General features: G+C 38.8%; 1 protein-coding gene across 41 annotated transcripts in view; it reads right to left on the bottom strand.

The window, feature by feature from the left end:
- The window catches only part of ZBTB20 (zinc finger and BTB domain containing 20), a 480,501-nt gene that overhangs the window by 334,928 nt on the left and 119,036 nt on the right, over window positions 1–26,537 (bottom strand). For 36 of the 41 annotated variants that reach the window (XR_010834157.1, XR_010834158.1, XR_010834156.1 and 33 more), the window contains one exon: window positions 5,383–5,458. The exons of the other annotated variants lie outside the window; for them this stretch is intronic. The gene's annotated coding sequence lies outside the window, so the exon portion shown is untranslated. The remainder of the gene's footprint in view (window positions 1–5,382; window positions 5,459–26,537) is intronic. 41 annotated transcript variants of the gene reach the window in all.

Consider the following 26,537-nt stretch of genomic DNA (forward strand, 5'->3'; position numbering starts at 1 on the left):
GCCACTATTCTGTAAAAACAAGAGCTGCCACCTGTGATAAAAGTCAGAATTCTATTCATTTGTACACTACAACTGATACTCTTAACATACAGACCTAGAACAATAACAAACACCACCCTTAAGCATTTGCAAGAGAACAAAAAAAAAAACCAACAAACCGTGATAGACTTGATCAACAATCATTTCCAGCACTACTTTGTGCTAAGTTGTGGATGGGACTGATTAAAATCAACCTGAGAACTAACAATACTATCAGGCTGGACAATTGTACTTTGAGATTGGCAGTTTCACAAAGTGAAAATATCTCTCAAGTATGTTTGCATGAAAATTCAGAAAACTGAAAGTTCATTATCTCCTGAGAAATTACTTTTTGCAAACTGCTTTACTCCAGCCCTATTACATACTCACTCTGATCATCAGTCGTATTTGCACCTTTAAACCACCTCCATGGTCTATATCACAGGCTTTTGTACTAGGCTATACCTGGAGTGCCATCCAAATTTTCAAAAACAGTAACTGAAACAAATCAGCATTATTAGTACATTGACTGGGAAAAAAAAATAGACTCACAGCAACCAAAAATCTGTCTTTTGGTGTCTATACAATTCCTTCCCGTCCCCCTCTAAAAAAAGAAGGGTCAAATCGAAATGCTGGCAGCCCACTGAAATCCTTGAAGAGACAGTATGGTTTCAGTTATGAGAGGATGGAAAAATGAGAACCCTAGGGATCCTTTGGGAACATTAAGCTTTATTAATCAGGAATGTACTAGCCACATACCAACATTCCCAAACGGTATGCTGAATCAGACAAATGCAAGGGAACAACAAAAATCATCTAGTTCAGCATCTGTCTTATGGCACACCCCCAGAGGTGATTTTCCTACCCAATCCTTCAAAAAGAAACCTCCCTTGCTTCCACAGTACCTAGAGGTTGCGTGTTTTACTGCCTACACAGTCAGAACATGGTTCTTAATATGTAACTTGGTAATTTTCACTGCTCATTGAACTGATTTCTTTAGGTCTTTCTCCCAGTGGATATGAAGAACAATTAATCACTGTGCTCCTGATTATAACTTCTCACTCACTAGAATATTTTTTCTTACTCTCTTTAGTATATACAACAAAAGCAACACTTTTGGAAGCATATATTGCCATGTAGTACTCCAATGTATCCCCATGTCCCTGGGCCAGGTAAAAATCAAACAGTTTCTGCTTTCTAAATGATTTTAAGACTTGGACAATTTTTGCCTTGACAAACATTTATGACCTCTCCTCATTTCCACTGGGGTTCCACAGGTAGAAATCAGGGCAGAATTTATCCCCATGACTTTCTGGATTAATGCCTTAGTATAGGAAGGGGAAAAGGCAAAATTAATTCTCTTTGTTAGTGCTAAAACAATTCCTCAGTGACAGTCAGCCTCAAGACACTCATCTTTCTTCAAAGGAAGCATACTTCCATATTTATTTCACATTCAAACAAGTCTTCTCCAATGCAGTTTCTACAAGCCACTTCTGCATCTAAAAAGGGCTTAGTAAACTATTGAGAGCTCAAATTTTGTCAGAGGAATAGCGACTGGGAATGGGCAGAGCTCAACAAAGCACGTATTAGACATGCAATTCTAGTTAAAACAGCAAGTTACAGGAGGATAGCGCAGAGCCCTTATCCATCAGGATCCACAAGGATCCTTGTGCTGTGAAGAACGTGGTAGAGTAGCTTGTTTGTTGCTTCAGAATTCTTCCTTCATTTAAAAGCACTGCTGTGATGGACGAAGCCCTTCCTAGCCCTGACGTCCTGACACTACACATGCCGTATGCACTCTGGGATGCCAGCTTACTGTGTCACAGTGGCTTGGGTTCTGCCTGTTCCTTTCCTTATGCCTGCAAGCTCAATTGAACTTATGAAAATTCAAACTGTCTTCTGTCTGTTTCATACATCAACAGCAAACAATCAGTAGATAAAATGAATTTGTTCTCTGTAATTTGGAGTCTACACAAATGTCTCTACTCTATAATACAGAAAAAGGGAACAAAGTTTAGTATGCAAGGTTAATTCAGCATGGAGGAAAGTAGCAGGGAAACAGACAGAGAGAGAACACGAACAATAAAATACTCAACAGTGGAGAGAGTGACATGAGAAATACTTCTGTAAATTGGAGTTGGCCTTGATACCTTTGAGTGATGGAATTAAACAAAGGCACAAGTGAGTTGTGAAAGATCACCCCCATGAGTAGCTGTATCTCCATCCCTCGTGTTTTGTCTACACAATATACTTATTAATAATAACAATGGTTACTATTTCTTCTGTAAGAGCTTTGCAAAAAACAAACTCAATAATGTTCACAGAGCTGTATCAGCACGAACCAGATTGAAGTGATCTGCTGAACAAGGCGCCAAGAGGTTAAATGACTTGTCCAATGCCACTCAAGGAGCCAGCATCCATCAAAATTAGAACATCAGATCTCTTGGTCAGTAATCAGATCACAAGGCCACCTAAGGCTGAAACTATGAAAAGTCTCACTTTTTAACAAAAATAATGCATTGTATATTCTTTATTGGTCTTAGCCAACGGCAGCATAACCATTAGTCTGAGAGCACATCCAGTGCATCCCTTGTATAAGTTTTCATTGTGCGTACAGATTTTTTTTTTCTTCCACACACAAAATGCTTTCCCTTCTGCCTCATTCTAAAATGAGGTACATGCTGAATGCCAGCAGTGGTAACTAACTCCTCAGAGTGAACTTTATCCTGTTTTGGGTTAATTGCAAACAGTGAAGTACTTAAGCACATCTTTAAAGTTAAGCTTTTGAGTAGTCCTGCAGAGCTCAGTGAATCTATTTGCCTATTAATCTACGTAATTTTAGTACATAGCTAAGCTGAGCACCCAGCATAAGAAGAATCAAGTCCACAGACCTTTCCCACTAGGAGCATGCCTGCACTCCATTTAAAAGGCTGTATTTTTATGCAATTGCCTGCCAGATGTTCACGTGTTGTGAATCTGTATTCTCCTCTAATGCCATGTATCAAGTCAAGAACATTTTTATATCAGCTGAAAATTTGGCCCCTTTTATATTAAGCTGTTACTTTACAGACATCCACACCCTAAAACAAGGTTCCCACCCTTAAATTAAAGAAATCCAATTAAAAAAAACCACCAACACCAACAATTAAACACACCAGAAAACTACTAGATCATGGCTTGCCTTTTCTTCATGCTGTCTTCAGGTTAATACAGGGAACCCATACTTGAATTCACTTCATTAAAGATCTCAGAATTAGAGACACCTGACTACAGTGAACATACGTAAGAAAAATCTTAAGCATATTTCTGTTTATAATGAGGGTGTTCCATAGTTAGGTAGACATGAGGTAAAGCAAGAATCACAGCCTCACTTTACAGCATACCTGTGCGTACATAAAAATTCTCCCTCCTTATTCATCCTATTACAGGCTGTATGCCAAGGACAGAAAACATCAGAAAAAAACAAAAACCACAACATGACAAGAAACTCAAAGATTAGACACTTGGACCTCTATGTCATGGAATGGAAAGAAGAACTGGGCTCAACAGAAGAGATTTGGAGTCATGAACCCGTACTCCATTCCCAGTTTCACTTCTAATTTACTCTGATCTGGAGCAAGCTGCTCAACATTTCTGCCTTGATTTATATATATATTTTTTTTGTTTTTTTTTTCTGCACATGAGTTCTACACTTGTGTAGTTATCCCTCCTCAAAAGCTTAGACTGTCATCTCCTCCCTAACTGAAAAAGCCCATTCCAGCCAGCACCATCAGACCCATATATTGCTACCTGGTGTTTTGCCTTAGGGCTGTCCACATAGGACTTACTGACCATCTGGATCCTATGGATTCAGAGAACATGCTTAATTCACTCCTTGCACTGTTACATTTTGGAAAGAGAAATACTATTACTTTCCAATAAAAATTCTCCTGGTTGTTCACACAAAATTTCAAGACAACTTGGAAACTTAGTACTCCCACATTCACAGGTGTCCCCCAACTTTTCCCCCCACCCCTAATGCCTCCCCTTAAATTGTTGCTGTACCCAGCAGATCCATTAGTGTTTTCAGTTTAGGCCACTGGTTTAATTGTAAGGTTAACCTCTCACGGCCAGTGAAGCTGCTTGCGGTAGATATTCAGCAACGATGAACAGAAAATGTTAAATACAATTCACTGGCCACAGCCTGCAGTTAATGCACAATATTTAAGCAACACAATGGCACGGCCCTTGCCAGTAATGTAAAAACACAATGGAGTCAAGCCAGAATGGCACAATCTGCCTGCCTGAGTCATGCTTGGCGTTCCACGCTGGAAGGGGCACGCATTAGCTGCCCACAGTGTACTGTACCCTTCAGCTAGTTTAAAATAAATCACTAAAATACAATTAAAAAAAAATAAGATGGGGGAGGGAGGGGGTAGGGGTGCAGGGAGAGAAGAAAAATCCCATGGAATAGTTAAAATATTTTAATACCGAAGTACAAAAGTATCACTTCGGGAAAAGACTCTGGATGTCATTACAGACTGTACATTTTGATCTCAAACAAGAAAACAAACTGACTTTGCTTTGTAATATTCCACAGCTTTGCACCGCCCAACTAAAAAACATTTTTTCTTACTATCTACAAACTCATGGATTTTTATTCATATATTATTTCATTAAATTCAGAGCATCTGAATCTACTGCATTTCCCAATACTGTTTTGCCTGTCTGTTCTTCAGTCACTGAAGTTCCAAATCATAATTATTTACCCAAATACATTTGGTAAACAGATTCTAAATAAGGGTAGATGTACAATCTGCCTTGCACTTATGGAGCAACTACGATTTTAGAAAGAGACTCCTTTCTTGCTGAGACACAAGACATTATTTTGACTGTTTTGTTGTATCACAGAACAGACAAAATGAGAAATTTCTGCTTTCATCCATGTCCTAAAGCAGATGAAGCCTCCTGTGATATCATTAGAAAGTTGTTCAGTTTTTTCTCACATAAGGGACAAAATTTTATTATGACATCAGAAAAAGAAAATAAATTATACTTTATGCTATGAGGAATCTCCTACACCAAACTGCAGAAAAAGTCACTGACAAAGCCGCAGAAACTGTACGTCAACAGACACACAGACACACATTATTCCTAATAATATTCAAATTGAAGTGAAAAAGAAAGATCTATTCAGGGGTCTGAAATTAAAGATCTGAAAGATTTAAGTTTAGTTCTAATTTTTAAATAAAACATCCTTTGAACTTCTAAATCCTATTCAAGGGGACTCTGACCTTTATCCAAGACCAGTTACTGTGCTAACACTTTGGATGCATATTGAGGAAAAATACTCACACAAAAGGTACCGGAAAAGCTTTTACTTACAAGAATGCAGTGCAGTTTAATCTTTTTGTTTTTAAGGTGCAGTGATTTCAGCATCTACAATGTAACTTCAGGCAGTCTGAAAAGAAACAGGTTAAAATCTCTTTCAGTTATAATTGGTATTTCAGATTTAATTAAAAATTAAACTTTCATAATGTTTCACCATCCAAAGCAATGCATTATCAGTCAAGCATAGCCTTTTTTTTTCCTCCCTCTTTTTTTTTTTTTTTTGGTTAAAAGAAGCTCTTCCCAGAGTAGTTTGCAATGAAAGAAGAAGGGGAAAAAAGGCAATTGAGAGTAGCAAAATATATTTCTACAGTAAAAGATCTCTGAATAACTCGGATAGAAGCCTGCCACTTAATTTTAACAATCTACCTTATAATTAAAAAAAAAGCATCACAATTAAAGAAGACAGAAAAACACCATCACATACCAATGACTGCGAGGGGGAAAATGTTAATTTCAGCAAAACAAGGACATTGCTAGGACCAGAACATACGCACCAAAAGGGAAAATATGGTTTTACATAATGCCAGCCAACATTTTTTTAAAAATCCGTTCTACAGCATGTAGCACTTTCAGACTGTTGCATGGAGGAGCAGAGAAAGAAAGACAAGTTCCAAAAGAGGAAAGCTGTTTTTCAAGTGTACGAGGCAAAAGGTCCCTTGCACCCATTAGTTAAGGGATATGAAATAGCTCTACAAAACTGCAAAGTTTCTTATCGTGTAAAATAAATGTCATTTCACTGCGCAAAACAGATGATTAAGAAGTGGTAGCTGTAGACAAAGCATTTGAACAAATGCAAAAAAAAATATATTTTTTTCAAAATACAGTTAGAATGACGACAAAACTCCAGGGGTTCCACCATAAATATGAGTTTAAGTGTTAGACTGGAGTTTAAAACCCGTGGTTTTAATTATATCTAATTATAACGGCTACAAAACTAGGAGAAGTGAGAAAAACAAAAAATATTAATAATAAATTAAAACAATTTTGCAGTAAGTTGTCAGGATTTGACCTCATAATAACAAACCCTACACCTATACACAGACACATGCAACACAGCAATGATTCATTAAAGGAATAAATCAAAACTTGCTCAAATTTTATTTTAAAAAGATGACACCAGAACTTTCCGAATTTACCCCATTCAATGTCAAAGCTATTCTCTTCACTAGCAGCACACAGACAGAGACCCACAAATAAATTCTGGATACAAATCTAATACTGACTTTGAATGTCCCACAGTCTGGGGGCAATTCCTAAGTGAAATTATATTTTTGTTCTCAAATGAGTAAAAAAAATAATTCAACAAAACAAAGAACCAAACACAAAACCCAGCACCACAACAAAAAAACAACAGCACAAAATAGTTCTTCAGGCTTCAGTGTTATACCCCAATCTTGCCCCACAAACATTTACCAAGAAAAGTTATATCATGTGATATGCTGTCATACAAACATCATACACACGGTACTCTACAAACGTGAGCGAGCTCTGGAACTTATTTTAAGGCTTAACTCTGTCAAGATGAGATGTGTTAAAGAGCAGGAGGCAATGCAGAGAGCACCTGAAGGGAGAGCACAACAAGGATCACCAAATCTTAGGCAGAATGAAATCTTTAACATTCAAATGAAAGGAACAAGACCCCACACCCAGTGGTCCTAGGACAACACGGCCACAGGATAAATAGTAACCTTTCAAGACTTGGATGAAATTTTTCTTGAAGTAGCTTGGCAAGAGGAATCATCTGAGAAACATGTTCCTCATTCCCTATGCAATCTTTACATCACACAACTATCCTTCCTTCTCCTGATCAGCATCCAGGAATCCAGGAAGCTAGACAGAGGAACAGGGAAGAAATCAAGGCAAAAAAAATAAAATAGGTAGTAGAGTCCATCAGAACCAGGCAATGGCACAACCATCAGACGAATGATAACAGCGACAGCCTCTGAACTTCCATTTCTTTCTTGCCCTTCCCCTTCCAAGTTTACCCCCTTTTCTAACATCTTAAGAACTGTAATGCTGGCTTGCTGGCTGGGAAGGAGAGGGGCAGTGGTATTTTCAATCCAGAGCTATTTCTTTTAATGAATGCAATGAAAAACTGACCTCAACTGAGAAAACAAAGAGCATTCACTGAGGGTGAAATGTATCCCTGTATAGAGAGCCAGCATACAGACTGCACCACTGAAGCCCTATTCTGATGACCTAAATAGGAATAAATTGGTACACAAACTTCATCACAGTGAATTTTGTCCAAATCCCCGTTTTCTTGTAGAGAACGAGGAAGCATTTTGCCCTCTCCTATGAAACCACAAAGGTACAGCCCCCTCTCCGCATGCTCCATACCCTCCTTACGGCCATACATTGATGCGTTTTCCGAAGAGCTCTAACCCGAAGTCCTTTCTGTTCTTCTAATTGGAAAGAAAAACAAGGAAACACAACATCTAGCATTACCCTGCAAGCTGAGCAGCGGGGCACGGTGCTTTCAGAGAAAGCACTCCCTCTCCTCAAGGCAGGCATAACCGGCACACGCTACGACCCACCAATTAAAAGAAATGGAGCCTCGGAAACAACTCACCGTGAGACCCTTTTAACTGCCATCTTGAAAAACTTCAATTAAATAACCATAGGTAACACAACACCTGAAGTACACAACACGCACAGCCAGAGCACCGTAAAGAGCTATTTTAGCTACGAGTTGGAGGTAAACCCAGAGCAAAACCTACAGAAAGCCTCATTAAACACAGAATACCAATTGCTGCCATTTTAACCATATCCTTCTATTTAAAAACTAAGGAACTAATGACCTTGGGATGAAATGATTTGGAGAAGCATGCACGAGCAAGGAATAAAAGCGGAGGTGGCATCGGTGAGTGTGCCTAGCACTGCAGGGCAGTAGACCCCTGTCCTAAAAGAGGGCCCTTGTCCCCTGGTGAAAAGCAAGAAACAACCTGCCTTGAGAACAGCTGGTGAACTTCTGCTTTGGAGAAGCCCAAGAGCTGGAATTACAGGAATGAGGAGTATGAAATGAGGTACATTTGTAGAGTGTTAACAGGAGGAACAAGTGTTGGTTCTCAGCAAATGCTTCAAAAACAAATCACAGAAAGGTAAACATTTTCACTGTTCTTTTTCGTGGTTTTTGCTTGCCATGGAGCCTGCAAATTGTGAAAGCAAAGCTACTGAGTGTACATGACAAGTTTATCAGCAATATTTCATGGCCTATAGGGCACCAGACTCTGCTGTGCCTGATGGATATTAGTGGTCTAGCCCTCCACTTTCATAAAAACCACATTCACTCCACCTAAAAAATAAATAAAAAATAACAATCGTTTGTTATCAGAAAACATTTCAGAAGATTTCAGTCTTTTGCAACCTGTCTCTTAGCAATAAGGAAGTTCTGCATCTGTAAGGGTTTGATTTACTTTGAATACCTGATGTCAGCTGGAGGAGGTTAATGAAAATCATATGCAGTTGATTAGTTATAGGGAGAGAGAAGGGTAGGAGAGAATACAGCACAACACTTATTGACATCGATCAATTGACTGATGGTGTAAGTCAATTGCTCATACCATTGCTCTCGCTCCTAGAACTGCAAATCAATGCTGAAGCAACTGCCACAAATAACAATTCACACAGTGTAAAATACTGATATCCTTACTTTTGAAAAACCTCATTAATTATAATAAGAAAGTCCCTTTCAAGAACCTGGGAAACAAAAGAAAAACGTCAAGCCCATTAATTTCAAGAGAATTTTCAAATAAATTCAGAGGCCAGTCAAGAGACTTCATTCCAACTTCAGAATACGGACAGTGACTTAGGGTATGGCCCAGATTACTTTCTGGCATTTTAGGTTTGAAAACACAAACAGGGTCATGTCCTAATTGTGTCACAGAAATCAGAGAGAGAGAGAGAGGTCTCACCATGTAAGAGCAAACAAGCAAAGTTTGAAATTGGAACCAGTATATACAATGTTCTCTCTAGGCTCATTAGTAATGCAAAAGAATAAATCTTATTAACGTAGATACAGCATTACGCTCTTGTGCTTTTTAAGGTGAATGTACTTCAGTTGCTATTAGTCCAAGAGTCTTTTCTCCATATATAGGTTCATTTTGTGTCACCATTCATTTGTCTTGAGGGGATAGTGTAAAAAAAAAAAAACAAAAAGTAACGTCTGTGCCTAAAGAATCCTCCCAAACAGGGATGTTTTCCTGAACTGAAGCCCTTTGTACACTTTAAAAAGTATCTATGAGCTTTGCTCATTTCCAGCTCTTTCAACTCATGGCCATTTATAGGGTATAGCAGCAACGTCAGATGCAGCCCCACTATCAACCAGGGAGCTGAGCTGGGCATCTTCCAAACCCACAACTGTGGCTCCAACCCGGCTCACAGGGCTGCAGATGGAAGAAACCTGGGTTTTGTGGTTCAGCAGGAGAAGAGTAGAAGACAACCTACAGCACTGGGTTGGGAACAGGAACTCCTGCCACTGCAATAAAGGACAACAGCAGACTGAAGGTTTCTTTGTCAAAACGATAAATTTCCACCTGTTATTAGTTCACTGCAAAGCCGCGCACTGACGGAGATTTCATCTTCCTTATGGCATTCACCTATTAAGTTTACTTTCCCAGAGAAGACTCTCTCTCCATCACAAATTTTAGCTTCCAAGCCATAGTTGTTTCAGTTAGAAAAAGTATTTTGATAGGGAAAAAGGCATATTTTTGTCTACTTCTCTTCCAATTACACCCCACCACAACCAAAAAATAAAAAAGCAGCAGCATCTAAACTGTTTTCATTCAATTATGAAAAATATTGCACATAGGCTAAGACCAATGCTCCCTGAAATCCAGGTTTCAGAAAATTAGAGACACTCAAACAAAAGCTGTGATGCATAATCAACCCTAGTGGTCCCTCCAAAATAGGTGCTGCATGCAATTCCACCACAAGGCCCCTTTTAACTGTTAAAGGCATTGGATCCCTTATTACCATAGCCCACCCCTCTCACTTATTCCTACTGCTAACAGAATAAGCAAGGAGTACTTGAGAAGCCCAGCTGTGAAAGCACATTAGTAACTGAACTTCTCAACCCACTGAAGAGTTAGTCTCTTTATAACTGCACTTAAGACCTGCCCTGGACTCCCAAAGTGCAGTTCAGCCAATGGTTGTGCTATAGCCAGGTGGGTCCCAGCATCCTTCTAAATACCTCTTGAAGCTTTCCTCCTACGCAGGGATGATGATGGTAATCAAGTTGGCTGCTGAAAACCATGATATTCCCTATTCCAACTGTTTTCTTGCACAAGCTGTCCCTAGATCCTGTTTATGTTCCCAAGGAACAGGAACAGTGACAGCATGCAGCTTTCACGAGGCCTTGCCCAAACAATTCTTCCTCTGAAGACACAGTTTTTTTGCGAAGCAGCTCTGAAGCTGATATTCTCTGAACATCTCTTGGAATACAGATCGAGGTCTTCGCTTATACCCTTCACAAGTTACTGTAGCATATAAGCTTCTCCCAATTCTTTTCAAGGTTCATAATGCTTTGATCTTCACAGCCTCACTGCTTCTGTTGAATGGTATCATCTCCCATGGCTCGAATTATCTTTAGTGCATAAAATGATAATACCTGTTAAGAAGCAGGCTCTATCACATAATCACAGCAGAACCTTCACATTTATTCTGGTTTAACACAGAAACCTACATCAATAAATGTTTCATTGTGATGGGTATTTCAGTGTAGTGACAAACTGGGCGGATAAAGGAAATGTGGCGGATATAATTTGTTTGGATTTTAGCAAGGCCTTTGACACAGTACCACACAGGAAGCTCATAGACAGACTAGGGAATTATGGTCTGGATAATAATACAATAAGGTGGATAAGAACCTTCTGACAGATAGGAAGCAATGAGTTATTAATCAATGGTATTAGATAAGAATAGAAAGAAAAATCTACTCATATGCCTCGCAATGGGGCTAGGATTATTATCATTAAACAGATTCATTAAGGAACAGAAAAAAAAATGTAAATGTTGACAGCATCCAAAACTGATGATTCAGAAGTAAGATGTGTGTCAAATGTAAAAGGGTATTAAGGATCAAAATTTTAAGATCCAAATAACAGATGTGCACGAGCCAGAACAATGCAGTATGTAAAAATATCTTAACGTTTAAAGAAAGTTATTGCATACTGATATAAAATCTGGTTTTGAACTTGGAAATACAGAGTTTTCACTATGCAAGTATATGACTGTCACATTACTCTGCACCAGTATGGTCTGGTTGTGAAACTTGCTCCCTTGCAAAGCAAACTAAAAACAAATTGCTGCCACTGTGGTCACACAATATCATTTAGCTTCTTTTCTTAGAGTAAGGTTATTAGTTCTAATGATTAAAATTTAAAGCTTAGAGTCATCTCCTACAATGTCTTTAAATTCTTCTTTGTAAACAGTGTACTTCTTTAATTGTTGTCTTGAATTTCCACCCCCCGAACAGTCAATGCCTTTTCATTGCTGATTTGTAGTACAGGAGGTGACATTGAGCTGTCCCCACAGAGACACTGTGTGCACATAACGCTTGCTGTATAATGGGTACTCCCTCTCCCTTTCACTTCCATCACAGACCTGCCTTGAAGAGGTTCAGTCTGACCCTTATCTATTAAAGGGCAAGATCTTGCATGACAGGCATTATTCTGAGGTGAAATGTATGTTCATTGCTATGTGGTTTTTCATTTCATTGGACATATGGCAGAGAAGATCAAAGTGATAAATCTTTATTCTGAATTTGCAACATCCCTTAAAGTTGAGCAATTAAATATGACAGTTGAATATATTCAGGATAAACTCCATAACAGCAGCAAGGCTTGAAGTTCATCACATCCTCCCCCCCTCCTTTCTCTTACTAACACAGGAGCATCCTTTTCCTTGCACAAAAAATGCAGCCACAGTGCCACAGCCCCAACTTACTTTTGCTACTCCAAGAATAAGGACAAACTAACTTCTGTTGTCATCCTTCTTGAGGCAGCAAAAGCAAATTGAACAAGTAAAGGCTGCATGTTTTCCCCTGTAAAACTGTTAAATTGTAAAATTTGGAAAATTGTTACTTTTGTGGCACTTATTCTAGATTTCTCATTAATGGTACATTAACTGGCAAGCTGATGCCATGAGAATGTAACCTGCAGCACAGCTCCTTTTTGACATCCCATCAGCTGTTTCTGGGGCCTTTGCTCTTCTCCCAGGATTTAACAATACTCCTTCCTCCCTTATACAGCAGCCTAACCCTATCCTCCTGACAAATCCCTCCTTCACTCTGCCTGCCCTGTGAGAATACACCTTGTCTTGTTCACCTGCAGAACTTCCATTCCCCCTCTGTTGCACAACAAGGCGGGACTTGAAGGTGCGACACCCCTCTGACAGGAGAAAAATACAAGGAGGGAAGTGGTACAAACAGAGAGACCTGAATTTGTAGTTCTTGTTGAGGCCAGAGGAGTAGAAAGAGTGAGAGGTAGCAATACCCTGCCGTTGGCCACCCTCCAAGAGTAGCAAACACAAGCTTTGCTCCTGAGTAACCTTCCTCTACAGGGCTACCAAGTGCCTTGGGAGGATCGTGGGATCGGGACATGTAAGATGGGACACGTTATCTTTCACTAAAATGTACAGGTAATAGAAAGTAAAATCAGGATTACAGGCTACATTTGGATTTCACGCAAGCAGGTGCACCTCAAGTGGTACCAGGACACTTCCAGGCTGTCTGTGGAATAGGTTTATCCTACCGTTTGCGCAGAGGCCCAAGTCGCTGCACTTTTACATGGGCACGTTATGTACTTTTGCCAGTAGGCCGTTAACCTGAAGTCCAAAACCAGCTTCAACTTGCACAATGTCATGCATAAACCATGGCCAGAAGTTTCATATTATTTCAGTTTATGTAACTGCCATATTAAGCTTAAGGCCCAAGGAGGATACTGAACAATATCTTATTGTACAGGCTATTAAGGTTCAATATTACAGGGACAATGCTACTAAACCCCCCCCATTTCATTCATCTCAAAAATCTTTGGAAATTTAATACCAAAGGACTTTGAGACCTTTGGACTATATTGTAAACCTGCCGCTTAAGCTTTCAAATACTTCCCAGTGAAGTCCATATACATAATTCCTGCTTAGACATCGTTCTACAAGAAGTGAAACTGAGACCAAGTTGAGGCTGTACAAAAGTTCAGCTCCTGCATTACGATTTGGTAAAGCTCCACTGTAATTCCACCCCCCCCCGGAAACAATACCGAAAAGAAAGCATATCAGCAATGATTCAAACTGATCATTGCTTCAGAACAGGAAATAATATCTAAAAGAGAAAAAAGCATTCCATTTACTTTCACTATTAGTAAAAACAACAAAATGGTTTATATTGCCAGCCACATCCTGCAAAGATTTAACTAATAAAGCAACAGCATAATTACTAAATAAGTTTTAAATGAATTTGTAAAAAGAATAGCCTACTTTTGCTGGAGGCAAAGGATATCTAAATATGTTGCAGAACTGGATTCAGAGACCTCAGCATCCTGCCAGGCTGGTCCAATACAAATTATGTTTGTAGTCATTCCAGGGGCTTTGAGTCTGACTCTCTACTATAAAGTGTATGTATGCTTACATCTATGCAAGATTGATCTCCAAATACATGTGATAAAATGTATAATGCTATGTATGAGCTCAAGACTAGTAGGGCTTCTACAATGGTTGAATTGTTTGAAGTGCCAAGAATAAAATTCACTCTGGCTCCACCTGCATTAAAAAAACACACCACACCCCTAATAGACAGTAAATGATTATCATTAGAAAAGTTTATGTATTCAACCTGTTCTAGAATCTGTTTAAACAAAACAGATTAAATCAAACGCACCCCCCTGGTGGTCAACAAAATGACAAGATTGAAGTTGGTCTAAAAATTTTTTTGCTGTACAAATATTTTTTTACTGTTAAAGTGCAAAATCAAGTTCCATCATGTTAACATTAACACTGGGGAAAGGACTACAAGACCATATGCTAATTATCTTTCAGCATTGTTTCAGGTAAAGAGGAAGAAAAGTTCAAATATGCAATTGGTAACTAGATTTCTAATAAAATAACAACTAAATCTTTTTCAAGCCTTTTCCAAAATACCAGAAGTGATTAGAACACATTATGGACCAGTCACTTGCCAAGTTTCATGTTTGAAATCAAAGCTGTTTTAAAATTTCCTGAACAGAAAAAGCATTTTAAAACTGGTAACATTCAGTTGTGGTGATATAAGCAAATACCAGCCAATCTGAATCTTGGAACATTCTTGATCTAATGCCTTTGTGTTGCCACTAAGCCCAGAAAAATATTTCAGGCCCAATTACTAAGACAGTGGAAATTAAAAAAAAAAAAAGAATCATTTACATATTACTCAACTAAACTCGTTAGTTCTTCAATATACCTTAACAGAACTAAAACCAGAGATCCTTCAAGACTTCTTGTCATCACAACTCTGAGATGCATCTCCAAGTACCAAAGGGGACCTTGCCCGTAATTCGCACGGAAAGTCAAAAAAAGCCTTTCCATCCACTCTGCACCTCCTCCACAAAGATCTCAACACTCTTAAAGTGTGCTCTCTACAAATAGTATACAGAGGATATCAATAATATACAGAGGTCTATCATGGAAGAGCTGTTTCATTCCATTTTACATGCTGAGGAACTCTTTGAAACAATGCAGATGAGCACTATCCATTCTTCCCCTACCAATACCCAAAGAATGCATAGGAACTGAACCTGAATAAGTATCTTCCACCAGAAAGGTGCTTGAAAAATACACTAAGCCTGCCAGGAAACAAAACTCCTAATGCTATTCTACTCTGGGGTGATCTGTTTAAAGATTGTTGCATGTTTACTCTAGTGTGTGCAAGCAGAAAAAAAAAGTGATAAGCCAAATTTGAAGGCAATAGTTTACAAGAAAAAGTACAGGAGTTTAGGAATTATATACACCTATAAATTCTCATTATGCATCTGTGTTTACTAAAGACTGTTACACAAAATACTGCATCATTTAATGTCAATTGAATGGAGGTTTGTTTTCAATTACACATAGTCAAATGCCCCTACAATCACTTGGTACAATGACTAGGCAGAAATTTCCAGACACATCCAGCCTTTCCTCCCCGAATCTCAAAATGATTTAGAAGCTTTCTTTTCCCATGAACAAATACAATAATGCTGACTACAGCTACATTATTCCCTCAGCAATCTAGAGATGCTTGGGCAGAACTCGGAATTCCACCCACCAGGTCCTCTGCTGTAACCACCTAATATGAGACTCTCCCTCATGCATTTCTATCTTGAATCTTAAGCTTTTATTTTCTAACAACGCATACAATACTAATAGCTTTAGATTTCCTAACTGTGGCTGGAACTCATGTTTGGACAAAAGAAAAGCTTTCCATCTCCTGAGCCATACTTCAAACAAGCCCTGAATTATAAGTAATCAATGGTCCTGTCTTCATTGACTGGAAGTTTGCATTAACAAAAAATAACCAGTACAGTAGGGTCCTGACATTCAGAGAGACAAATAAAGATCTCTCGAAATAACTGTATTTAGAATTCACCAACTCATTGGTAAATTACAGAAGAAAAGTTGGTTTATCTTCTAAGTCACAAAGTCCAAAGGGAGAAACATAGTCCCACATAGTAAATGTATACAGAACTACTTCTTACCTCTACAAGCTGCTGAAAATCCCACTGTGTTAAGTACGATGGTACCATGGACACCTAAACATATTAACCTATGAAATCTGTGCTCCCTTACTTTTAGTGAAAGGCTAATGAAATGTTCCAGGTCAGCGTCTACTTGTAGAACACTTCTGAAGAGTAATGTGCTACCGTTCTTTCTCTTAAAGCAGCATAATTCATGTAGCACTGGTGGGGCTCTTGATGGCCTGCAGGAAACTAGTTAGTCACGTTATTCTGGTTCACCTTATTCCCAGTTGCTAAGCTGCATTAAAAAAGAGGGGTAAAAAGACATCCAAACATGCATTCAACATTTAAATTTGCACTGAAATCAACAGTGGTTCGATCTCAGAGAGCTACACATATCCAAGCTGGAGAGGAGAGAATTCTCACAGCTATGAATAAGAGGACAATTGGCTAAGATTTGGTAAGATGCCTCCCACATTAGTGTGTGTCCATAGCAGCAAAAAATTAAGAACCCTATCTTTAAGTTCCAACAAACACAGTATCAATTAGCAAGGGTTCTTAGCTTTGAGCTATCACTGTACTAAAAACAGAGATGTTCAGGAAACACATTACCCTCAAAAGTGATTTCACATACGGTCTGTAAACACGTTGCCCTTTTTAGGTAAAATGGCAATTGGTTGAAAGCCAGAAATATTAAGTGGAAGGGATCTTTAAAAGATAGCTTGCAACCCTAGGGAGAAAAAAAAAGGAGGCTGAAATAGGTAAGTACAGCAGTGGGGGTGGAGGGAGAGCAGAAAGAAACTTCACTTTTGCTTTGATTTTTTTTCGTTTACACGTATTGTATATGTAATATATTTAAGAGAAATGCAGGTGTTTTTCTTGTTTTTCTTTTCATAACCTTGTATGCGTCTCTGAAGAATGTGACCTATACCAATCCCCAATTTTTCTTTTTTTTTTTTGTGTCCGAAATTAATGTTTCTATATTGTCATAGACAGCTTACAGAAGACAGCTTGAAAATCACAGTTAAGGTTACAAAGCTGTACCAGTTTCCTTGAGTCAAAACTTAAAAATAATTCCTTATTTTCCATTTCTGTTGTACCTTTCCTTTACATTTTAAATGTTATGATACAATTTTCTTGAAAGGACAGCTTCCGGGTTGTTGGACACAGAGCATGGGTCTATTGTATTTAATATCGGAGTTGGAAGCATTAAGCAGGAAACAGCTTTTTACTCTTCCAGGAGTTCAAAATACTGTTTAAGTTTCTTACCGCAACTTCTCAATCAATACTTGGAAAAATACATATCTTGCTAAAAGAATCAATAGAACTTTCAATACGGAGTTGAAGCACTACATCACCTCATTTAAGGATTTCATAAACTCTTGTAAAATAAAAATTATTTCTTTTCTTGTCATTACTTGAAGGAGAGACAGACAGATAAGCCAGACTGGACAGTCAGAAAGACAATCTGATCCTTTTTTTCTCATCATACTGAACTCTCTCAAAAGGAGATTAAAGTGCAAAGATCCAAAACACAGCTCACATCTACCCGAGAAGAACTGAAATAGCACTCCTGCCAGTGAAACTCCTACAGATAACTGTTACTATTGCTTAACCTTGAATATCAGTACCATTAGCAGAAGATTAAAAGCTAAAACAATGCACTCCAGGTTTAGTGCCAAGGGTGAAGAGAAGCAGTATAATGAAGTGAATCATCATTGCAGATCTCTTCTTGTAATCAAGTAGCACGGTTCTTCATAATGCCATGTCATGCCATGCCAAGTGGGACGTACACCGAGAACCAAAACAGCAGTCCTTTCTGCTTGACCTAAACCAAACAACCACGCAAAGACAATAAATAGGGTCTAGGACCCTTTCTAAACAAAGACTTCTGTAGTTCTTAGCCACCTCTTCATAGTCAGTGCTACAGTCTGTATTTAAGAAAGGCATCATGTTACACTGACACCGTGTGAGCAACACCATGTGAACTACCCAGTGGTAAGCTCCTACCCACCCTGCTCCTTTTCCCCAGAGATGCCCAGAAGCATCCTTCTATTTTTCTCCACTACAGACAAGGGCTACAGAGCTCAAGGGCTTCACACCTTATTTAAGACATCCTAATGTGGTCTTTGTCACATTCCAGTCTCCCATTCCTTTTTGACAAATGGGACAAGTTGGGCCTCTGTTAATAACTATTGGTAAAAACAAGGCAAGGCCCAGAGCGGGGAAAAAAATACATTGGGTGTAATTTGGCATAGCCAAATTTAACTTCTGACTTATGACCAGAGAGATTTCTCACATAATGTCTGTTGGCTAATATTCACTGAAGACTCCCCATGGAATAGAAAAAAGACAAGGAGACCAGAGAGTACAGAAAACCATATGTGGCAGTAGTAACTACGGAAAATCTGGTGGCATCACAGACCCCTGTAGAGAAAGCAGTTTCATCTCAACTTTCTGTACCACAAAACAAATAAAACAAAACATCCTCTCCCTTTTACGAAGCTTTATAACAAATTCTGGAAGCACCATCCCTTTCATTACACAATCAAGAAAGGTGAAATTTATGATATATCAAATGCTCGTCCTCATGCCTGATGCTCGTACAGAGCTCAAACTCTGTATGAGCAAAGCAATACCCATGAATCCTTTAACTTTGATAACAAACTCAGTTAATCAGAATCATTATGGGCTCTGGGAGATCACACAATGGACAAATAAAAGCTACGAACAATAAACTATCTTCTTGCAGAACCGTACCCGTTATTCTTACTATCCTGACCTCCCAAGGAGCATTAAAGATGACAGCTCTCACATCAACTGAGCAAGTGCTTACCCTAAAAATAAGGTAGCACTGAGAGCAGATGAAACTACCCCCCTTTTGAGCAGGAAGAGGGCCAAGAAGCATAAAAACCTCAAGTAAGAGCAATTGAAAATGAAGAATTAAGAGGTCGATTCCCTCATAAAGAAGCTCTCAACTTTGATGACCTCAACCTTGGTGACTAAGATCACCGGGGACCGTAGGACAACTAGCAGGTATTAAACTGTGGTATTGTACGCTTGTAGCTAATGTAGGATGTAATTGTTAAGCACCAACTGTTTGAATATGCAGTGATAGTAATTAATAATGACTAAGAACTAACCAGTGCCTATATGCATTGTTAATGAACGCCATCGTCTTATAAAGATTTGCTTTTAAGCTTTAAACTGGCCTGATTTACCAGTCTTCCTAACTCTCCCATCACAGAAGCATCTCATTCCCTGACACGTGCACATATTCAGCTGCAATAGTAGGGAGGAAGGACAAGTCCCTGAAGCCTCCCCCAAAAGTAGCAGCAGGAAAGCTGTAAGGCAAGCTCCACAGTGGACTGATTTTAATGAGTAAATTATAGGCTACCAACTTCTCTAATCAAGCAATACACTGGACACAATAGGCTGGGCGCTAAAAAGCTGAGGAGTACTTAAATTTGTTATAACTGATGCTGATACCTGGCTTCCCACTACATTGGTCACATGTTGCATCACATTATCAAATAATAGAAAAAAAAGATGGGAAGGAATTGGCTCTAGCATACATTATAGATAGATGAAAGGAATGAAAAAGATATCTTGATGCTTTACTTGTAATAGGTTTGCCAGTGATAAGGAGAAAAACAAAACAAACAAAAACCCAAGCAAGTAAACTTATGTAGCCTCTTATATAGTCTGAACCTCTTATGGCAAGTTTCAATGACAGCAAGTCATAGGTAGCATGCGAAGAGTTAAAACCCTCCTTCTTTTTGGGAGATTGTTTTATTAACAGGAAGTAAAAGTTCAGGTAAACCTCTCCAAACCCATAACTGCCTTTAGGTCTCCTTTCTTCAGACATTTCAGACCATACTCCAAGCTCTCCTTAATTCAGAGAAACATTTTCAGCTGCATTATTCAATGAGCAGAACCTGATCAAACCTTCAAGTATGAATCATTTTCAAGATATATGTTAGCATATCTTAAGAAAATACTGACAGACTGTTTACCATTATCTTCTACCCTCTCGGTATTTTGCAATAAAGAACCCTGAGAACCTCAATCAGCAATCTGAAAATGGCCTTCATCCCATGAGAAGATCAATTCAATCAATCAATCTTTATCAAGCATAAAGAGACAAGTGGTTTGCCAAAGGTCATAGACCAAATCATTGGTTAAACCTGGAATAACTAAGGATATCCATCTCTAGATACCAGCTTTTTCTCTTGGTTTTCTTAAGGCTAAAAGTGTGTTGTCTGGATATATCCTCTCCCTAATCATATTTTAAATAAATTTACCAATTTCAGGAAAATATGCTAGAGGAGTATAACCATGAATTAAAAAAAAAAATTAAAAAAGCTTATTCCTACTATATTCATACAAAATAGGGGGTAGAAAAGACACTAAAATTCCCCTGGACAAGAACAGTTCACACCTTTCAGGTACACACAAGCCCACAACTTTAGACAGTGAGTCACTCAACCATAACACTAGCCAGTACAAAACCTCGATTCGTGAATTCCCATGCTCACTGAACTAATGGTGGTTTTTTTTGTTTGTTTGTTTTTTTTGAAAACTACTGAAAATGCATTCTTTTTCTCTACCACCCTTCCACAGTCCTGGGGGGACAAACAAACAAACCAACCCTCTGAGTAGAAGTCTTCTTGAGATAGGAAAAGTGTCTCCAAGAAACACTATATCAATGAGTAAATAAATAAATTTCTGCTTTCAATCAACAGCTAAAGATGTCAGAAGACTAGACCTGCATTCCAGATCTATTAAGTACTAAACATTTTATTTTGGCTAAAATGAACAATTTGTATGCCCTATGGAGATTCTATGAGGTTTAACAAACATTGTGAAAAAGAATGAAGGATCTCAAACAAATCTAAAATATGTAATTAAGGGGATCTGCTAGTATTTTAGGTATCTCCTATCTTTATCTGCTAATGTCTCAAAAGATATCAAGGACATTATTCTAATCTGGATTAAGGGGAAAAATTGATTTCCACTGTATTTCAGTTTCTACAGCTTCACACTGGTCAGCTTCTGGCTTCAAATAACAAAGAATAACAACGTGTTAACTGCACAAGGCACATTTAGACATAATCACTTGGGAAGGGATATATAAAAGACCTCAAGACAGCATAAACAACCTGAAGCTGTTAAATAGTCATTCATTAGTACACCCTTCAGTTGCTTGAGGTGGGGGAAAGACAGCATAATCTGGAAGCGTTAATGAATTGGTTAGCAATAGGCTACATATGGACAAGCAAGTATTTTCATCCGTGTGTTCAATTCTTTTCCCCTCAAGTAAAACACAGCATGGAACAGCAATTTTCCTACAGCTACCACACACCGGTAGTGTGTGTAAGGGAATGGAGAAGGTGCAACATGACATGGCCTGCAAGACGGAAGGTGGCCTCAAAATTAAAATGCAGCCCTAGTCCTAGTAGATGCTATGCTGCAGGTGGGAGAATCTAGAAAAGTAGACTGTGTGTTAGTTTACAGCGTCCTTTTCACATTTTGAGATTTTTGCTTCTACCTGTTTGACTTCTGTGCTTTCCCTTTTAGGCATCATCAGCCATTTCAGGGGGTTGTCATAAAAGACAAGTCTAAAAATTTCTTTCTTTCTTCAACAAGTAGTATGATTGCTCCATTAGCCAATACTACCACTTCTCCAGAGGCTGTCACTAAAATGGCAACTGATACCTTCATAGGAAATAACCACAATACCGCAGACCTCACGGTGTGACAGCAGTGTGTAAATACTGACTACTGTGTACGCAGAACTTTATTTTCTACTTGCATCTTCTTTATAATCGTGTGTCTCCAGGGATTTCAATGCAGTAACCCACAATTTGACCCTCATTTATACCTTAATCAGGCCTACTGCATGTGCTGCAAGCTGCCTAAAGAAGCTGGAAAACTTGAAACAAAACAAACGGTAATTTTTAAGGCTTCTGCTTTTCCCACCTGCACTCTGAAGGAATGCTGTTCGGACATCCCTTACGTTTAAGTACCTGCAGACAGTTTACCTCTGTGCTTATTTCATTATTGAGGCCAGAATTTTGGCACACAATCAAATAGTTCCTGTTTATAACCAAGACTGCTGCAGAGCTCAAGTACTGATTTCTTGAAAGCATCTTGCTGCACTAGAAATCTTTACAGGTTCGTGTTGCAGGTGGTCACGACGCATTCTCTCACTGTGATTTTTGTTTCCCATAATTATACTCTGGAATAATTATTTGGGTGGTCCGGTAAGGGAGTGAAAAAAAATAACATACTGTCTCCTGCGCTAGCAGAACAACACAATTTGATCATCAGGGCAAATGTGAAAAGCTCCACGTCTGAGTACCTCCAACTGGTACAAAAGTTTGAAATTTTATCTGAGTGTGAAGTTGGTGGCCCAGGTCCTTCTGTTTTCTTTTTCTCCTGTGCTCTACTTTATATCCCAACTCTGACTGTATTCGGCAGCGCACATTAGTGAATTCCAAATCATCAAGCTCATATTTAGTCCCTATTTTCAACTGCACACTAGAGACCTGCACCTATTCCACAAATAGAAAGAATCCAAATGCTTTCCCCTAGGCTCCTGCTTAGGATTTCATTATTAATTATATTTGAAGGTTATACAGTTAAAATACTAACTTTTTATTTGAACATTTATATTAAGCTGCTGAGATTTCTAGCAGCTTAGCAGCATTATTTCTGTGTAAGAGAATAAGCCTCTTAAATTCTGCACGCAGGCCTCTCGTCTAAAATGAAAGATTTTAGAAAGGCACTGAAAGGTAACACTGAGTTAATGATGCTTTTTAAACTGAGACCTCAAAGACTGATCATACAGAACTCTATCAGTTATGCACCCCCTTGACCTTTTCACAAGCTCTGCCAACAGTGCCTGAATTCATATAAAGTTTAGCAAAGTTAGTTCCAGATGATGGACCTCAGCCTCATTGCTAATTACAATTTGTTACGTGGATTTTCTATTTCCACTGCAGTAAGATATTTAAATATTTGTTAGCCAATCCCAGAGGACTGTACTTAATGTTTTCCCCTGAGATAATCTTGGATAGGTATGAGTCATCTACCAAGAATGGGGGATTTTAAGATAATGAATTTTTTTTTTGCAGGTGAGGATGCTGGCGGACAGATCCTATGACCTCAGCAAAAGAAGGTCTATGCCAACAAACTGCTACCTTATAGCACAAAGTTAATTAAACTCCCAAATTTTAGACAGCTGGCCATATTTTGATCTTAGATATATTTTAAAGTAAATCCAGAACACTGACGTGTATGAAAATCCAGAATTTATGATTGCATCAGACAAGAAAACGTATTTTACTAGACAAATTTCACCTCTAGTGCTGTTCTTTAATCACTGGATTGAAGCCAAGAATTAGATGCCCAATGGGAGAAGTGCTGAAAAACATATGGACAAATTATGGACAAATTTTCTCTCAAATACATAGTTGTATTTATTTGTTATAACAAAAGACAAGCAGCATCTTCCCATACAGGTCAGAAGCTGAATTTCAACAAACGGATCTCTCTCCGTCTAGATATATATAACCTTTGCCCCCTGGTGTTCCCCCAACAGACCTTCCCTTTTGTAATATTTTGCCCATACTTTTGAATCTGACATACAGAAAGGTCCATTTTCCCAAGACAATTTAGATTTCACAGCCAGACCTACCTACTTATAAATCTGAATAATCACGTTAAGAGTCACCACTATTTGTTTGCTTGTTTTAAGGATTCTTGCCAATTTGCAGCAAAGGTACTCCCTGGTCACCTTGACCAGCTAGAAAATCAAGAAATAACATGATGTCATTATTTTCAAGATTGCAACTCCATAAAAGCATCTGATCAGTTTGTAAAATGAACACCCCTTTAAAAAAAAAAAACACAAAGCTGATCCACATACCTTGACAAACCAGAGCTCACAAAACCACTAAACAGTGCTCTTCGTATGATTACAGCATGCCTTGTACCAAGTTACCTTGGATTAGAGCAAAGGTTGCATCTTTATAACCACCCAACAGTTACAACTGTGTTACAGCCTTGAAATCCACCTCTTAGAAAATATATTTTCTTAAAGTCTTGAATAACCACCTACTTTGTGTACTTTCAATATGTTATATTGCCCAAGCTCTATACAAATATTAACTTACTAATGGGAGCTAGTTAAATGGTATTTAAACCTTAAGGTGCAGCAAAACAGCAGTGCACTTAACTCCCATTTAAACAAACACACAGAAATGGCTAGATGGATTCTCTCCACGTAAAACTGGAAAGAATGAGAACAGATGAGTTATACACAATTTAAATACAAGTCCTCTCAGACCTGAGATGTGTGCAAGAACATCGGTCCTTCTAAGCATGCCACTAAGCAACCACAGTGCCGTTTTCCAAAGGCACAAAAAGCTGGGACCCTGCCCTCTCTCCCTCCTGCCTTTTGAACACCGAGTGCGTTTGAACTTCATGAAGCTGCACGAGGACAGCCTAAGTTTCAGCATAACTTGCTGAGACTTCATCTCACGTGCCAAGTTTCAGCCCAGAGTGAATTTTTAACAGTCCAGTTATAAACCCATGAAAATAGGGGCTTAGAGTTGAACTGCTGACAAACCCGTAAGTATAGCGGTGCACGCGGCGCCAATAATAGACAAAACTGCCCCATTTTATAGCACGCAGGAAGGCTGGAATTCAGCTGTTATCAGGGATAATAATAAACTTCTGCCAATGACTCAGGCTCTCAGCCTCAAATTTACATTCCCTCTGTCACTAAGAGTTTTTAAGTTAAACAATTTTACATGAAAACGCAGTCAACAGCATTTATATTACCAAGGGCATTTGTTCCCCTTGCTTTTGAACTAAAACGATGGCACAGCCTTCCTCCCGTTCCCCATCCCCTCCTCCCCTCGCCGTGCATGGACGGATCCTTGGACTCTCGTACATCCCGGATTAAACCCGGGCCCGCCCATGGCACCCAGCCCATCCATCCTCAGCCCAACTCCAGCCACCGCATTGCACTGCAGGGAGAGACGCTAGCGCTTGGCACTGCACGTCACCGTTCCCCGGCGCTGTACAGCGGCTCTTGGTCCTCTTACTCCAGAGAGCAAAGGAAAAGCAGCACACGGCACCATTAACAGATCATTTTTTTCTTTTCTCCTCCTTTTTCCTCTCCAGAATACTTCTTGTTGCACTCACAAACCACCTCAAGGAAAAAAAGCTGTAGCTTAACATCGTATCCCAGTTCCTCAGCGTTTCCTCCTACTTAAGAGCTGAGCTCAGATATGGAAAAACTAGACAAAAAAAGAGGCTTGTTTCTTATGTAAGAGGCACTTCAAAAAAAAATCTGGTCTGCAGAATAGAAAAGGTCCTCCAAATTGTCACCTGAGCAGCACACAGAGACCAGCTATCCAGAAACCATCTTGTGTACAACTCACCATTCCTCTGAGTGTGATGGAGGAATGGCAAGTTATCCTTCCCTCCCTTAAAGATCAGAATTACATCAGTGACCGGTACGTTTAAATTTATCTGCTCAATTTCTATATTTTATTTTTTTAATCCATCTCTCAGGAACAGCTTTTAACGCATTTAGATTTTTTTCTGTCATAAAATATTCTATTTATTTCCCAGCAGCTGGTGTCAAAAAAGTTGTTGTTTTCTTTAAATATTACTCTTAAATAAATAAAATCTGTTTTCATATCATGTAAAATTAGTTTTGCCTGCTGTGAGTTTGTGGCATTATGAAGTGATCATTTTTTTCCATGAATTATTCAAAATGAGGATAAAAAGGAGAAAGAGAAAGATGACGGACAATAGCACGTCGTTCGGTTTGTACAAATGCAGCAGTCCTACTAATAGTTCACTACATGCAGCACAGATGAAACACTTTTCTTTGTTAAACGTAGCCACTAACCTTAATTTAGTATTTCAGAGAAAGGTAGTGAAAGATTTACTTCTTTCCTTGGTGTCCCCCTTGTGACTTACCTAGTGGGGCAGATAATAGACATGTCTTCTTTTGCTAGCAAGACATCAATGTTCTAGACAAGAACTTTTTGGCTGCTTACACTCTGTACTAAGGTTCAGCTGGCCCCTCATGGCCTTTAAGTCTTTTTTTTTTTTTAATTTTATTTTATTTTTAACAACCTACTCTTTGTTTAAACCTCTGGTTTGACAGTGTCTCTCTGTCTTTTATGAAAAACTATTAGAATTGTTAACATTTCCTCTGGAGTCTTCATATTACCCTGTCTTTCAGAAGTGCTGTAACTGCACAGCTGTAATTATTCTCACTTTGGATCCTGATTGTCGTATTTGGAAGGGGATGAAGGGTGGGGATTTTAATATATCGTTCAGGCTCCCCAAGGCACATAGTATGCACCAAAACTACTACGAACTTTTAAGATGGAAGGGCTTGCAGACAGGATTTACAGATAAACTGCTAAGACATAA

The sequence above is a fragment of the Anser cygnoides genome, chromosome 1 (genome assembly GCF_040182565.1).
Source record: "Anser cygnoides isolate HZ-2024a breed goose chromosome 1, Taihu_goose_T2T_genome, whole genome shotgun sequence".
NCBI lineage: Eukaryota > Metazoa > Chordata > Aves > Anseriformes > Anatidae > Anser > Anser cygnoides.